Genomic DNA, 14,883 nt, shown 5'->3' with positions numbered 1-14,883 from the left:
AATAAACCACTAGGGTGAGTTGGGAAAGAGGTTTCATTCTTCAAAGTATCTTCCACTTTGCACCAAGGAGCTTTTTCAAGACCCACCTTCTAACTTGGGAAAGACGGCCTTTCAGCTTCTGGATTAGGTTTTATCTGTTTAGAACTAGAAGCAAAGGCAATGCTTCTAGTTGTCTTTTGCCCAAGTTAAGCATGACACACAGGTCCAACGTATCCACATCAGTCATTAGGAGAATGAATTTGTCTGTTATTTTGTATGTGTATTTGTATTAGTCAGAGTTCTCTTGAGGATCAGAATTGCTAGAAAGAATACACATTGAAAGATAATTTACTTGATTGTCTTACATGATATAGTATAGGCAGTCTAAAAATGGCAGTCTTCATACTGCAGCAGCTTTAAATGCTCTAGTTGTCTAGTTTATGAGCCTGTATACTTTAGTAATCCAAATCTGGCATTGAAGGCCTGGAGGATTGATGGAGAATCACTGGTCCTTCAGTCCACATCAAAAAGTCAGAGAAACTTGTGCAGATAACAGAAAAGTAAATATGGCAGCAACAGAGCAGATACTCTCCAGCATAAGTGAAGGCAAGCAGGTAAAAAGTTACAGTGTTCTTATATCTCCTTATATCTGGCTTGCCACCAGAAGTTTGCTGATTATCTTAGATTATGTGGGCCATTAGGTCCCCAGGGGCCATGTCTGGGTCTGTGGTCCTGCTGCAGCCAGGCGCCTTGTTGATGTCTATGACCTGTGTTACCACTGAAAGCCATGAGGACGTCTGTGGTCTGTGCTGCTGCCTGAATCCATGTTGATGTCCATGGATGGGATTACAGGATACCCTGTGGAAGTCCATGATCCCTGCTCCCGCTGACTGTAAGACTGTTAAGGACAAGGAATATTCTTCTACTTTCATATCAATGACTGCAGACTCATGGTTGAGAAAGAGAAACAGGCTTCTAAGACAACCTCCCCTCCAAAAAAGAATAACAACCTAATAAGGAATCCATCAAAGAGAACTCTTAAAAATTGTGATAAAGATGCTGAGCCCTCCATAATAGAGGGCTATTGGTGGGGGTTGGGGTGGGTAAGGACTCACTTTTCTTTAAGGGGCTGAGCACCAGGAGTTTGACCATGCTCCAGTGACAATATGGACAACACAAATTGGACATTTTGTTGTTGTTTGATTGTTTGGGTTTTTTTTAATCTTTTTTTGGGGTCACAAAGGTGAGGGTTGACCTAGGAGGACTGGGAAGTATTGGTGAAATTATTAAGGCCACTCCACGTAGTTAAAAGGAAAGTTTATTAGTGGCGTAACTTACAAATGAAGGGATAGGTAGGTCGCAGGGTCTGGGGAAGGTGTATCGCAGTCCAGCGGTATTCTCTGGAGCTCGGCTCGGTCAACCTCCACTGTCCAGGGTCCAGAAACAGAGAGAGCTCGCCCATCCAGATCTCAGGTCTCCAGAGTCCTCCCTTGGCCCCGCCAAGGCGTGATAGTTACCGAAGCCTCAATGGGGGTTGGAACTTCCAGATCAAAGCTGGAATGGCTACCCACTCCAGGGAAGTAAGGGTGATCATGATCAGGGTACAATATGAAATTTCCAAATAATCAATAAAAATATTATGTTAAAAATTATTTTCCTTGTGAAAGAAGCATCTTAGGAGGTATATAAAACCATGGTATCAGGTAATAGGTATCTGGCTTCTGACATGTAAATGTGGGTACCTAGATTTTATAGGAGACATCTATATACATATGTATGTAGCATAGAACTAATTCTAAAGGATCTGCCTTAAGGTTTCAGGAAGGGACATTCATAGAGGGCAGTCTTCCAGAGGAACTGCACAATGGTGAAATCTCATGAGCCCTCTAAGCAACTAACCTCCTATTATACAACACAAGAGTTATCATTTTCTGCAAGTTATTCCCTGACCTACCTTCATTTCTAGTCAGATGATAATTTTACCCATGTTGCCATCATATTGAAAAAGTTTCCTGGTACCTAGATTTTATATACATATGACAACAAACTAAAGTAGAATCTGTATGTCTCAAACAGCTAAGTCAACTTTTTAATCACCAAAAATCTTATTAGTTGTTAGTATAGAACTTTGATAATTAATGTTTATTGACTTATATTTTTGTTTTCAACATTTTCAAGGACTTGTGATTATAACAACTGAGCTGTTTATAGTAACAAATGTTGTAACCGTTAATACACAATGTAAAACTATCGTTTTGCAAAGTAGATTGTACTAATTTGAACACATGCAAACAATTGCTTTTTCCTTTAAATAAAGCATTCTATGCTGAAACAGTTGGCATACAATAATTGCCCTTTAGAAATAAATTCTTTCAGTGTGTATCCTCAATTCCTATCTCTACTGAGTAAAATTTCAAACTCTGATAAATTCTAATTTGTTTGCATTTCCTTGATTACTCTTAAGTTTAAAACTTTTCATATGTTATTTATTTTTAGTTTTCCTTTATGGGTTTTACATTTTTGCTCACTTTCTATTAAAGTAACTGTTTCATCTTAAAAAAACAGTTATATTTTAAAAATCTTCTTCTCTTCTATGTCTAAGTGTAAGCTCAAAAAGAGGTATATGATTATGAGTATATTAGATTTATAAAACCCTGAATGCATTAGATCACATCCTTATATACATATATTTATAGATATACTCTCAATCTAATTCTGTAGTAAATGAAGATATATTAAGATGAATTAGGTTTTTTTAAAGTTATACTATATTTATTGGACAAATTATCTTTGTATTATTAAATAAAGTATAAATTCTTAAGCAGAGTAGTAAATTGAGTAAAACTGCCCATTGAAAAGTTGTGGTCTTTGCTAAGGGAATTCCACTTGATAACATGATTTACCCTCTTCAATCTACACACAAGAGCCTATTTATACAACAGGTGCTTCAAAAAAGCATGTGGTCATCTGTAAAATGTAGAAACACAAAAGACAATTACATGTAAAATGAGCTATTTTCTAAAAGACCTGTATGATGCATTATGAAAACAGAGAAGTCAATCTTGGGAATTGTAACAAAGGATGTGCTGTTGGAGCTCAAGGGCAAGCATATTGGACAGCAACTTTGACAGGTGTGTGATGAGATCTCAGTAGGGCAGCTTCTTCCTTCTTTTACTAGTTTTGTAAGTTATGTGACTTGCTACTGAAATGTAAGTCTCCAAATTTCAACATTGCTGCTCATATGCTGTAATTAAAATTTATTCTTGAGAGATATAAAGCTTGAGAATCAATCATGCTAAATGTTAGAAACCAATTTCACTACATTATTATAAACATAAAATATAGAAAGGTGTTCATACTTCTAATTTCTCCTCTATACAACTGGTATACTGTATTTGATATAAGTATTAAGTTCTCATAGGCATGTACATAAATATAAGGTAATAAAAACACTGAAATTCAAGATTAGCAACTAATGTTAGTAGGGGTAACTTACATGATTAGACTAAAATCAAGGTTCAAAGGTTTATCTGCTTATGCTCTAAAATCAGTCATGTGGAAGACACAAAAGACTTATCTTCAATATTTTGAAGTGATCTTTCCAAGACCATGTACCTGCAGTTGCAAAGGGAATGCATTACTCAGATGCATGAATGAATGTTTATTGCTCATACACTCTTCAACCAGCCTAGAGTAGACACCGGTTCATAGAATTTTGGTAAAATGTTAAATGACTACTTGGTCCTAAACATAGTGTCACAGTTTGAGAGTCCAGTCTTTCAGGACAGGGAAGTTATAGTGGTGGGAACTTTTGGTAACTGGTTACATTTCATCCATTTAAGAAGCAGGGTCATTGAATTCTTGACTTCAGCTTACTTTTCCCCAATGTATGTGGTCGAGGATCCAAGTAAGGTAATGTACTAGCTACAGTGGACATCTTCCCACCTTGATTAACTGAGTTAAGGTATTCCCCTCAGGTATTTACAGAGACCATCCCCAAGTGATTCTAGATCTCATTAAGTTGAGAGTTGAGATTAACCACCAGAACTCTACTCCCTGTCAACATGCCACCCAAATATATTACTTTAAATTAAAACCATCTATTATCTGTCCTCAAATTCTCATTTTTATCTCTTAATGCAAATGATAAAATTTCCAAAGGCTCATAGTCTTCTTTAACAATTCCACTAGTTTGAAATTACAAAACTCATACTCTCCAAGGAGATTCAAAGTAATCTTAACTGACTGCCTTTAAAATAAAAAAAATTATATAATTCTTACATGATATGACACAGAATAAACACTCCCATTCCAAAAGGAAAGAATCACGGTATAGCAAGGAATAATCACACAAAATCAACACCAAATTCCAGTAAGACAGATACCAAATCCTACAGCTCTGTATCGGGCACCTGAAGCTCATTGTGAAATTGATAGGACTCCAAAGTCTTAACTGTACTGTTCCAGCTCTGCCACCTGTAATACTTACAGACTCTCTCTTATAGTGATACACATCCATGCCTGCAGACATCCCACAGTCCTGGCATCTTTACTATTCTGGGGTCTCCACTTCAACTTTACCCTCAGGCTTTACTTCCAAAGCTTCACAAACTGACATCTTAGAGTCTCTTTGCACAACTCTGACCATGTCACACAATGCTTGTCTTAACTTCTGTCTGAAACTGTGAAGCAGAATCCAATTGGCCCTCTTAATATTACATATTCTAGGCCTAAAAATCTAATGATGCCGCCAAGTTCTTCTGCCAGCTCAAGATGTGTTCTGGCATCTTTGAACAACAGCTCTACCAGCTTTTGTATACTGACTTCAGAAGATGCTTTCCTGTGTAGTCACTTTCAAGAAGCAAGAAACTTTTCAGATTTAGTTCGCTTCCAATGCATGGGCTAGGGTTCTGCCCTGAAGACACATCTCTTATTGACTCTATGCAGCATTTGGGGTTTCCTTCATTCACACTGATCTCCATCCAAATTTTAGTAGCATTCCAAGCACAAGCCTAAATACTCTCCTGCACTGAAATTTCCTATGTCAAGTGAGTCCATTACCTTCAAACTCAACTTCACTGAAATTCACATGACACATACAGAATGAAACAAATGATCTCTTTTTCAGTTTCAGTTTCTGATAGAATCCTTGTTCTCCTCTGAAACTTTCTCAACAAGATCTTTTGTGTATTTCTCTCAGCATCCATGTCTCTCAAGCTCCTATCAGAATGACCCATTACCTTGTCCTTACATCATTTGAGGGAATTTTTTTTTAGCTCAATATAGCAATTTCTTGCACTTCCTCTTGAAAACTAGTTTCAAAGTCATAGGCATTAAAGATGAGGTTTGTTCAGGTTTGTCCCACTTCTGAATGCTGATTTTTCTGTCTGGGTTACTTTTCTGTAGCTGTACAAAATACCATGACAAAAGAAACCTAAGTGTAAACAGGTTTGTTTTGACTTATTAGTTCGAAAACACAGTCTATTTTCTGGCAGGGAAATCAAGGAAGGAACTGGGATGGCTGCTTGTGCTTCATCCACAGTCAGGAGCACTGAGTGATAAATGCTTGTGCTTAGCTCACTTTTTCCTTTTTATACAGTTAATTATTGCTGTCAAGGGAGTGGCAATATGCACAGTAGGCAGGTTCTCTGACTTCAGTTACCCCAGTAGAGACAGTTTCTCAAAGGTATACCCAGTGCCTCTTCTTCCATATGACTAGGTACATCAAGCTGGCAATTTTTACAGGCCTGAGATCCTGAGCTCCTCAGCCAACATGAGCTCAGTATTGTTTGGCTTTTATTTAGCTGCATTTCCACCAATCTAATGAAAAATTTGTGGGAAATACAACAAAGATAATTACATTATTTTGTGTCCATGGCTCCACCTGTGTATGGAGTATCTCATTGAACAAATTCAGATGAAAATGTCATGGTCCCTTGAGCTATTTCTTAAATTTGTACTGAAAATGAAGGCACACTTTGAAAATCTCACAAAGAGGGGAGAGGAATGCCCAATAGTGAGAAAGGTGATGCCATGAAACAATTTTCTGAAGCTCAGAGAAGTGGACCCCTTAGCAGAGTTAAGCACCTGCACTTCAATATTTTCCAACTATGGGTGGTGGTGGGTATCAGCATCAGAAACCAGTTTAAATAATGCCTTATTTTAAATAATGCCAAATTATCCTGTTAGTCTGAGATTTTATTAGCAAAATGTTCTTGACAAAACTAACACCATAATACACTCCTGTTATTCTCAGCATTTGTTGTTGTTTTTTGATTTACATAAATTATAATTAATAGTTTTAAAAGTAAGAGTTAATTCAGTACTATCACAGTGTTGAACCACCATTAGATTTATAGAGCTCCAAAATATTCCTTTCACCTCAAAGAAATTCCATTTTCTCAACAATCATCCCACATTGCCCTGCTTTCTTGAAGCCTTATAAAATGTCTTCTATGGCTCAGTGGAATTACCTGTTCTAGAGATTTCACAAAATGGAGTAAAAGAATGTTTGTCTCTTTTAACTCTGCTTTATTTTGAATCAGTAACTATGGTGTATGTGGCCCTCTAGAAAGCACATTTATTCATTTTCTATAACTTGGGCTTCATAATACTTTCATAAACCAAGAGAGTATGAACTTATTATCACCATCATCTGGATAAGGATTGGAGCAAAGAGCTAGTTCAGCATCCCACAACATGCATACTAGTTTCCTTGTTCTAAAAATTTTCCCATAATAATACATGGGGTCCTGTCAACATTCTTTCTAGCACTTTCAGAAAAGTCCTCTAACATTCAAAACCATTATAGTACAGCCTAATACCTATATTTAGAAAATCACAAATGTATTGTAGTGAGCAGAGTGACTGAAAACAGTTGTGGAACATCTCAATATTTATTTGTACTCAATACAGAGCTGTCTTTTTCACATGGTTTCACATGACTAGAAACAAACTGCAGACATAAGAACAGACTATGTCCCATGTCATTTGGAATTGATTCAGCCACCTAGTCTTTGGACCATGAGTGGTGCCTGTATTGGCCTTGTTCGTTTTACAATAAGAAGACCTAATGAAAATGATACTTGAGGTTTCTTCTGGATCAACATCCCATAAGGCTTAGTTTATGATCAAACTGAGCATAAAGCCCATCTGCTACATCCTTATGTGGTTAACACATCTGTTAGAAACACCAGTGAATCAAAAAGGTGATTCAACTTTTCTCTGTAAATGGCTGCTACATTTTGCCATTTTTTTTTCAAGAAATTGCAATCATTTTATGTTATTGTTTTCAAGTCTTCTCGTGTGTCTTTGGATTGACTTAAATAATTACAGGTAAGTAGACAGTGTAAAAAGCAGCTTTAATCAGTTTGAGAATAGTCATGTTCTTGTCTTTCTTGTGCAAAACAATATTTTAGTGAAATTTTTCAGTCCATAGTACAGTTATCCACTCCCATCACCAAGTGGAAGAGCCAAGCACTAATTTTAACATACTTATTGACATATTTTCAACCTAATAGTGAAGCTCAATCTTTTATTTCTATTAATAAACAATTAATGTCAAATACTTGTTAGGTCCTGAATTGACTCTCCTGGGTCGAATTTTTTTCTTTTGAGCAATGGTTTCTATGCTAATCAACCAGGAGTGGAATTTAGTCAAATTCAGCAGGTCTCCACTGCCATCTAGAGACAAAAGTTTGGTTTCCAATACCTTGGTCCTCAGTGACCTTTCCCTTTTAACAAAGCATATACCAGCTAAATTAAGGGGATGGAACATTGGCAAAATGAGATTTTCCCTCTGAAAGCACAGAGTAAACAGTAAAGAGAAAATATCCTACACTTACTGAAGGTCAGATGACTGCCAGAGACTCAGGGTACACTCCTCACTGCATTCTCTGAAGGGCAGATGACCAACAGAGATGCAGGGCACACTAGTGTTGCACTTACTGATGGTCAGATGACTAGGGACACACTACTCAGGGCACTCACCACAGGTCAGATAACTGCCAGAGACTCAGGGAACACTACTCACCCAGGGAAGACAAAGTCCAAGCAGGTGGATGTGAAAATGCTTTTACAAGGTAGCTTGGGTTTTCAACCTACAGCTTCACCTGGAAGGGAAAATTCCTTTCCCAGAGCATTTAAGGCTGCAAAGTATTTCACTAGATGTGGAAATCTAATTTTTGTATTTTTTATAAACTCAAATCTGATGGAATATGACTTAATTTATGTGTCCTGGGTGATTGGCTACATCTTCTGTTCAACTGTATATTCATCTTAAATGGACCATTAGCTTTGACATTTATAAAATTTAATTCTGAACAAAATATGGTTTCTAATATTTTTGTAGGAGGTGAAAAATCTTGAAATGCCTTCCTATTAACCACTCCCCTCCTCCCAAATGACCCTCTGGGATACTGTACTCATTCCATCTGTATTATCAGACATTCCTTTGATGGAGGTAGCTACAGTTAATTAACTGTGTAACCATTCAGAACTGTGCCCAAAAGTTCAGCTATAATAATAATTTATAAACAAAAGCAATGAATATTATAGCTAACCACAAAATCATAAGCCATATTGTAACCACACTCACCTTGTAGACATTTTGCTGTTAATCTAAGCAGGATCTATTAGTAATCTTGTTCTCACTCATGTTTACTCTAGCTATTAACCCATTCTCTTTTGTTCTATATGTATAAACTGAATTAATCTTTGGCAGAATCATGTGAACATTGGATATGTATGAGAATGACAGAATGAGTACTTCTATCTGTGCATTGTTTCTATCATGTCTGTATTGGGTTCTAACCAACTGCTTGATAGAAACTCTGACATAAATTTGTACATGCTTAGCACTACAGTCTTATAGGTAAGAAGTCTTCCAGCACTGAATCAAGTTAAAGCATTGCCTGGGCTCTGTTGCTCTGGGAAAATCTAGAGAACTGTACAGATTTATGGTGAAATATCCTGAGTATGCTCTTGTTAAAGGAGTGATTGGTAGCACTTGAGCAGTTGGGAAGTGATTGGATCCAGATGGTTCTAATCTAATCAGTGGATTACTCTCTTGATGGATTCATAATGTGATTGCATTATAAGGAGGTCAAACTAGGAGGTGGGGTGTCATTGAAGAAGCAGGTCACTGGCAGTGTGCCCTGGAAAGGCATGCCTTGTCCCATCACTTTGCTTCCTGGCTGCCGTGGGTAATAAGATATGCTCCAATACATTTCTGCCACCTGGATAGTATTTGTCTTTCAGGTCAAAGCATTGGTCCATCAGACTCTGACTGAAAGCAACTATGAGCCAAAAATAAAGTCTTTCCCTCATAAATTGTTTGCTCAAATGTTTTTGTCATAAAGAAAAAAATTACTAACAGGGAAGATCCCTTTCCCTGTCTTTTCTTGCTTGCCTTATGTGGGTGAGTTCATTTCCTGTCTTCCAAACCAGAAGTGCACCACCTTTCTAATGTTTCTCTTATTACATCTTTCTCTAACCACAGCAGGAAAATATTCTCTACTTTTAAGAATCATGTGATTAAGCCGGGCGGTGGTGGCGCACGCCTTTAATCCCAGCACTCGGGAGGCAGAGCCAGGCGGATCTCTGTGAGTTCGAGGCCAGCCTGGGCTACCAAGTGAGTTCCAGGAAAGGCGCAAAGCTACACAGAGAAACCCTGTCTCGAAAAACCAAAAAAAAAAAAAAAAAAAATCATGTGATTAAATTTGGCATATTTTGATGATGCAGGCAAATATCTTCAAGTTCAAGCCTCTTAATTACATTTTTCTATTTTCCATATTCATAGGTTTGGAGCATTAAGTTAAAAAAACGGAGGATTATGCATAGCATTCTACCTCAACCTGCATTCTTTACAATGGTATTATTCTAATATTTTATCTATTATAATATGTTTATATGATATATTGTGGGCTGTATTATCTAGCCATCAATCATAATTAAACAAAACAAAGTCACTTAAACACAATACAGCAAGAAATCATGTTCTAATCCCTAAGACAAAACGCTTAAACAAGACTTCTCAAAAGAAGAATATTTTTGGGTCATCACTTTAGGTTTATGGCCACATGGAACTATGTTTCCCAGCCTTTAGTAAGGCAAGACACTGTGGCAAGGACTGTGTGACATGTTATCTCCTGACAGGCAGACCATCAAACAAATAGAGTAAAAAGACACTTTTTTTTTTTGCTTTTTTGGTAAGAAAGCCTATTTCCTCACATTCATTGTGTTATGGTTAAAAAAAATGGGTTTCTACATTTATGGGGTCAGAGATCCTTGATTCAGCCACTTCCCACAAGTCCCACTTACGAACACTACTACTGCATTGGAAATTAAACCATCTAAACAGGAATTTTTTGTGGACATGTCAGATCCATTCCATGCTACAGTAATCTTTGTTATCTTAAGCTTTACCAAAACTAACAATAAAAAACCACAAACAATAACAGCAAAAAGTCCCACAAAAAAAAAAAAAAAACAAACCATGAACCATCTAGAGGAGGCAGGGCAGCAGTTTGATTTTATGTATTTGTGTCACCTCACAAGGATACAGACTTGTTTGTGAAGAGTATCCTGTGTGCTTGTGCAGCTAGTTTAACTCCAGAGATTGCTCTGAAGTTACTTAGGAGACAAATCTCACAACCCTATATGGTAATTTTACCATTCCTGTACCAGCTGCTTGCTCATGGCATAAGAATTTGTCTACGTCTCTGGCTATGGATCACAATTTAACTGATTAATTTTAAATATTATTGTAGCTTATACTATATTTATATGTATTATGATAAAATTAATTACCATAAATGATTAAAACTAAGCTTTTATAAATATCATGTAAGAAATGTAAAAATATACTATGTTATGGATTGAGACCACTTAAATGTCAAGAAGCTTAAAGACAACCTAATGACCTAATAATAGGCAAATATGAAATGCAATTACCTCGGTACCTCAGCTAACCCAGAACACAGTCTTCAACAGGAAGAATACTGACACATGGCACTAGTCAAGAAAGTAGGCAATAGAGCAAAGAGGTAACAGAAGATGGAACAAAGAACATAGAAAATACCTCTCTCAGTAACACTTCTTAATTAGTTGAATCTGTAGCCCAATAAGGGTGGTTTCAAATATAAATCCCTGACCATCATCTCTTAGCTGTTGTGTTTAAGTCTTTGCATATTGAGCATGGAAAAATTCTCCACTAAACAAAGCTTCCTGTAAGTAGGTTTACTTTCCAAAACTAATTCTCTGCCTTTTTTTAAAAAAAGTAAAGTTATGTATTTATTTACATCCGAGACACAGTTTTCTCTTTCTTCTCTCCTCCCATCCCCACCCCTCCACCTTCAGTCTGCATTCCACATCCACTCATTCTCAATTTCTATTCAAAAAAGGGCAGGCCTCCCATTGTTATCAATAAACCATGGCAGATAAACTTGCAATAAGACTAATCACTTCTCCTTGTGTTAAGGCTGGGCAAGATAATCCAGTATGAGGAGTATGATACCAAAAGCTTGTAAAAGAGTCAGAGACAGTCACTGCTCCCACTGTTAGGAGTCACACAAAAAGACCAAGCTCCACAACTGCCACATATATGTAGAGTGCCTACATCAGTCCCATGTACTGGTTGTCAATTGACAACAGTCCCTGGTTGTCAATTCAGTATCTATGAGGCCCCATGAGCCCAAATTTGTTGATTCTGTGAGATTTCTTGTGGTATCCTTGACCCCTCTGTCTCCTACAATCCTTTTTCTACCTCTTTTACAGGATTCCCAGAACTCCACCTATTGTTTGGCTGTGGGCCTACATCTGTTTCCAACAAAGTGGATGAAGCTGCTTTGATGACAATTGGGCTAGGAACAAATCTGGTCACAGGACATTGCTGTGGATATCGCTTTGCATAAATAAAATGCTGATTGGCCAGTAGCCAGCCAGGAAGTATAGGCAGGACAAGCAGAGAAGAGAATTCTGGGAATAGGAAGGCTGAGTCGAGAGATGCTGCCAGCCTCCACCATGAGTACCAACATGTAAGATACTGGTATACCATGTGGCAAGGTATAGATTTATAGAAATAGGTTTATTTAAGATCTAAGAACTAGATAGTTAGAAGCCTGAGCCATTAGGCCAAACAGCTTAAATAGTATAAGAATCTGTGTGTTTATTTTACAAGTGGGCTGTAGGACTGCTGGGACTTGGTGGGAGCTGGAGAGAAATTCTCCAGCTACAGGACATGGCAAGTTCAGGCTACATATTCACTATTGCTAGGAGTCTTAGCTGAGGTCATCACCATATATACTTACTCATAAGTGGCTATTAGCTGTAAAATAAAGAATAGCTATGCTACAATCCACAAACTCAGAGACAGTAGCTAATTCTCTTAAATCATGCCAGAAATTTAATAATAGATAAGTGAACAAGGAAATACATGTGACTCAAACTTGGCATATGTTTTATTGTGCTAAAGGCCAGGACAAATCATCCTTGGGGATACTGTTTGTTACACAGATGCAGGAGCCAAAGGGTTTCTTTTCAGAAGAGCTTCTTAGAATCAAGTGAATAGTTTTTGAATCCTCAGCTAACTTTTGGCTAATGACGCTTGCCTTTTCTCTTATCCCCTGCTGTTCATTAAAAGAATGTGATCCATGGTGTACAGTGTCAGAATGAATAGCAGGGTCGGTCACTAATCCCAATTTGTGTGCCCCAGGATGCCTGCTCCAGAACGTAGAGATGTGTATGTTTGATTAAGTTTCTAGGAAAAGAAGTGCAGTCAGCTAGGGGTCTACAGCTACATGGCAGTGTGTAACAATAGTTTTAAAACATGGAATTCTTAGGGAGACATAAGAAAAAACATAGGTCAGGTTGCTGACCATATGATGAATGAAGTTTGTGTCTAAAAGAAATAAGCAGGTTTTCAGAGAAGAATATTTCCAACAGGGACATCATTTTATCAAAAATGGTTGTTAAAATATTTTCATCCCTATCCTTGTCCTTCACAGTCAGCATCCCACTTGATTGTGACCACTTTACTTTGTGTCCAAGAGCTAGAATACAGAAACAACTTTCCTAGTTAGGGGAGGGAGAGACCAAACAAACAAACAAACAAAAACCTTGCTTATCTGTCAATGTACTCTACCCCATGGATTTTTCTTTAACACTGTCTGTAGGTATAAACAGTAAAGATCGAAGAAATGTCTTTAAATGAATCATGATGTTTGAGGCAGTTAAGATAAATCAAGCTACCTGGTTTAGAAAGACATTCTGCTGTAGGGAGGGCAGCTCCCATCTTTTACAGGGTTCCTATGAGGAGGAGAGAGAGATAAAAAAAGAAAAGAAAAGAAAGAACTTTTAGATAGTGGAGAGGAGAAAAGACATTGTAGCACAAATCTTAAAAGTCTTATTAATAAAAACAAACTTGGAGCCAGGTATTGGGGTGAATGCTTGAAGACTAGAGAAGCAGAACCAGCCACAGCTAACCTCACCTCACCAATTCCTAAGCTGCTCATCTGAAATGCTGCTCAAAAGCCTAAAAGCTTAACCAGGCTCTAGTTCCTGGTCCTCATGCCTTAAACACCTTTCTGCTTCCTGCCATAACTTCCTGGGATTAAAGACGTGAGTCACCATGCCTGATCATTTCCAGTGTGGCTTTGAGCTCACAGAGATTCAGATGGATCTCTGACTTCAGAATCCTAGGATTAAAGGTGTGTGTGCCACCATTTTCTGGCCACTGTATCTAGTGACTGTTCTTTTCTCTGATCCCAGATAAGTTTATTAGGGTGCACAATATTTTGGGGAACACAGTATTACCACAGGACCTGGATCAAAATCCACTGACATGAGCAAAACTGGGAGTGGCGCAAGGAGAGGGGGGTAATGGAGGGCAAAGAATGGTGAATAAGAACACAAGGAATTAAGAGGGTCAAGCTGGAACAGGGACAGAGTGGGAGAGCAAGGAAAGAGATACCATGATAAATGAAGACATCATGGGAATAGGAAGAGGCAGGGTGCTGGGGAAGCTCTCAGGAACCCACAAGGATGACCCCAACTTGGACTACTGGCAATGGTCGAGAGGGTGCCTGGACTGGTCTACTCTGGTGGCCGGTCTAGTGAATACCCTAACTGCCATCATAGGGCCTTTGTTCAGTGACTGATGGAGGCAGATGCAGAGATCTACTGCCAGGTGCCAGACTGAGCTCCAAGAATCCAATCAATGAGAGAGAGGAGGGATTCTGTGGGCAGGGAACATTGAGATCATGATAGGAAAACCTGCAGAAATGACTAGCCACACCAGTGGAAACCCATGAACTATGGACTAATAGCTGTGGAGCCCCTATAGGACTAGACTAGGCCCTCTGGATATGGGAGATAGTTGTTTAGCTTGAACTATTTGAGGGCCCCCCAGGCAGGGGGATCAGGATCCATCCCTGGTGCATGGGTGGGCTTTTTGGAACCCAGTGCCTAGGGTGTAACACCTTGCACAGCCTTGGTGTGTGTGTTGGAGGGGCTTGGACCTGCCTCAACTGAATATGCCAGGCTCTGCTGACTCTGCTGACTCCCCATGGGAGACCTTGATTTGGAAAATGTGGGGATGGGAGGTAGGTTTGGGGGGAAGGTTGGGGGGAGTGGGAAGAGGGAAAAAGGGGGCAATCTGTGGTTGGCATGTAAAGTCAATAGAAAATTTCTTAGTAAAAAGAGAAAAAAAAGAAAAGAAAGCTAGAAGAAAGAAAAACAACAGCAACAACAAAAAACAAATTCCACTGACCCCTTCTGTCTCTTCAAAAGGGCTTTCTATAACAATGTCAAGGGGCAGGGCAAAAGACCTCCACCTTGCTAGATCAAATCATACTGCATGTACAAGTGTAGACCCTTCCAAATACCTAATAACTATTCCTGTGGTCA

This window comes from Peromyscus californicus, unplaced genomic scaffold, assembly GCF_007827085.1.
Source record: "Peromyscus californicus insignis strain IS unplaced genomic scaffold, ASM782708v3 Scaffold_5__1_contigs__length_169319896, whole genome shotgun sequence".
NCBI lineage: Eukaryota > Metazoa > Chordata > Mammalia > Rodentia > Cricetidae > Peromyscus > Peromyscus californicus.
The sequence above is the reverse complement of the archived record's forward strand: the minus strand, read 5'-3'. Positions refer to the sequence as shown.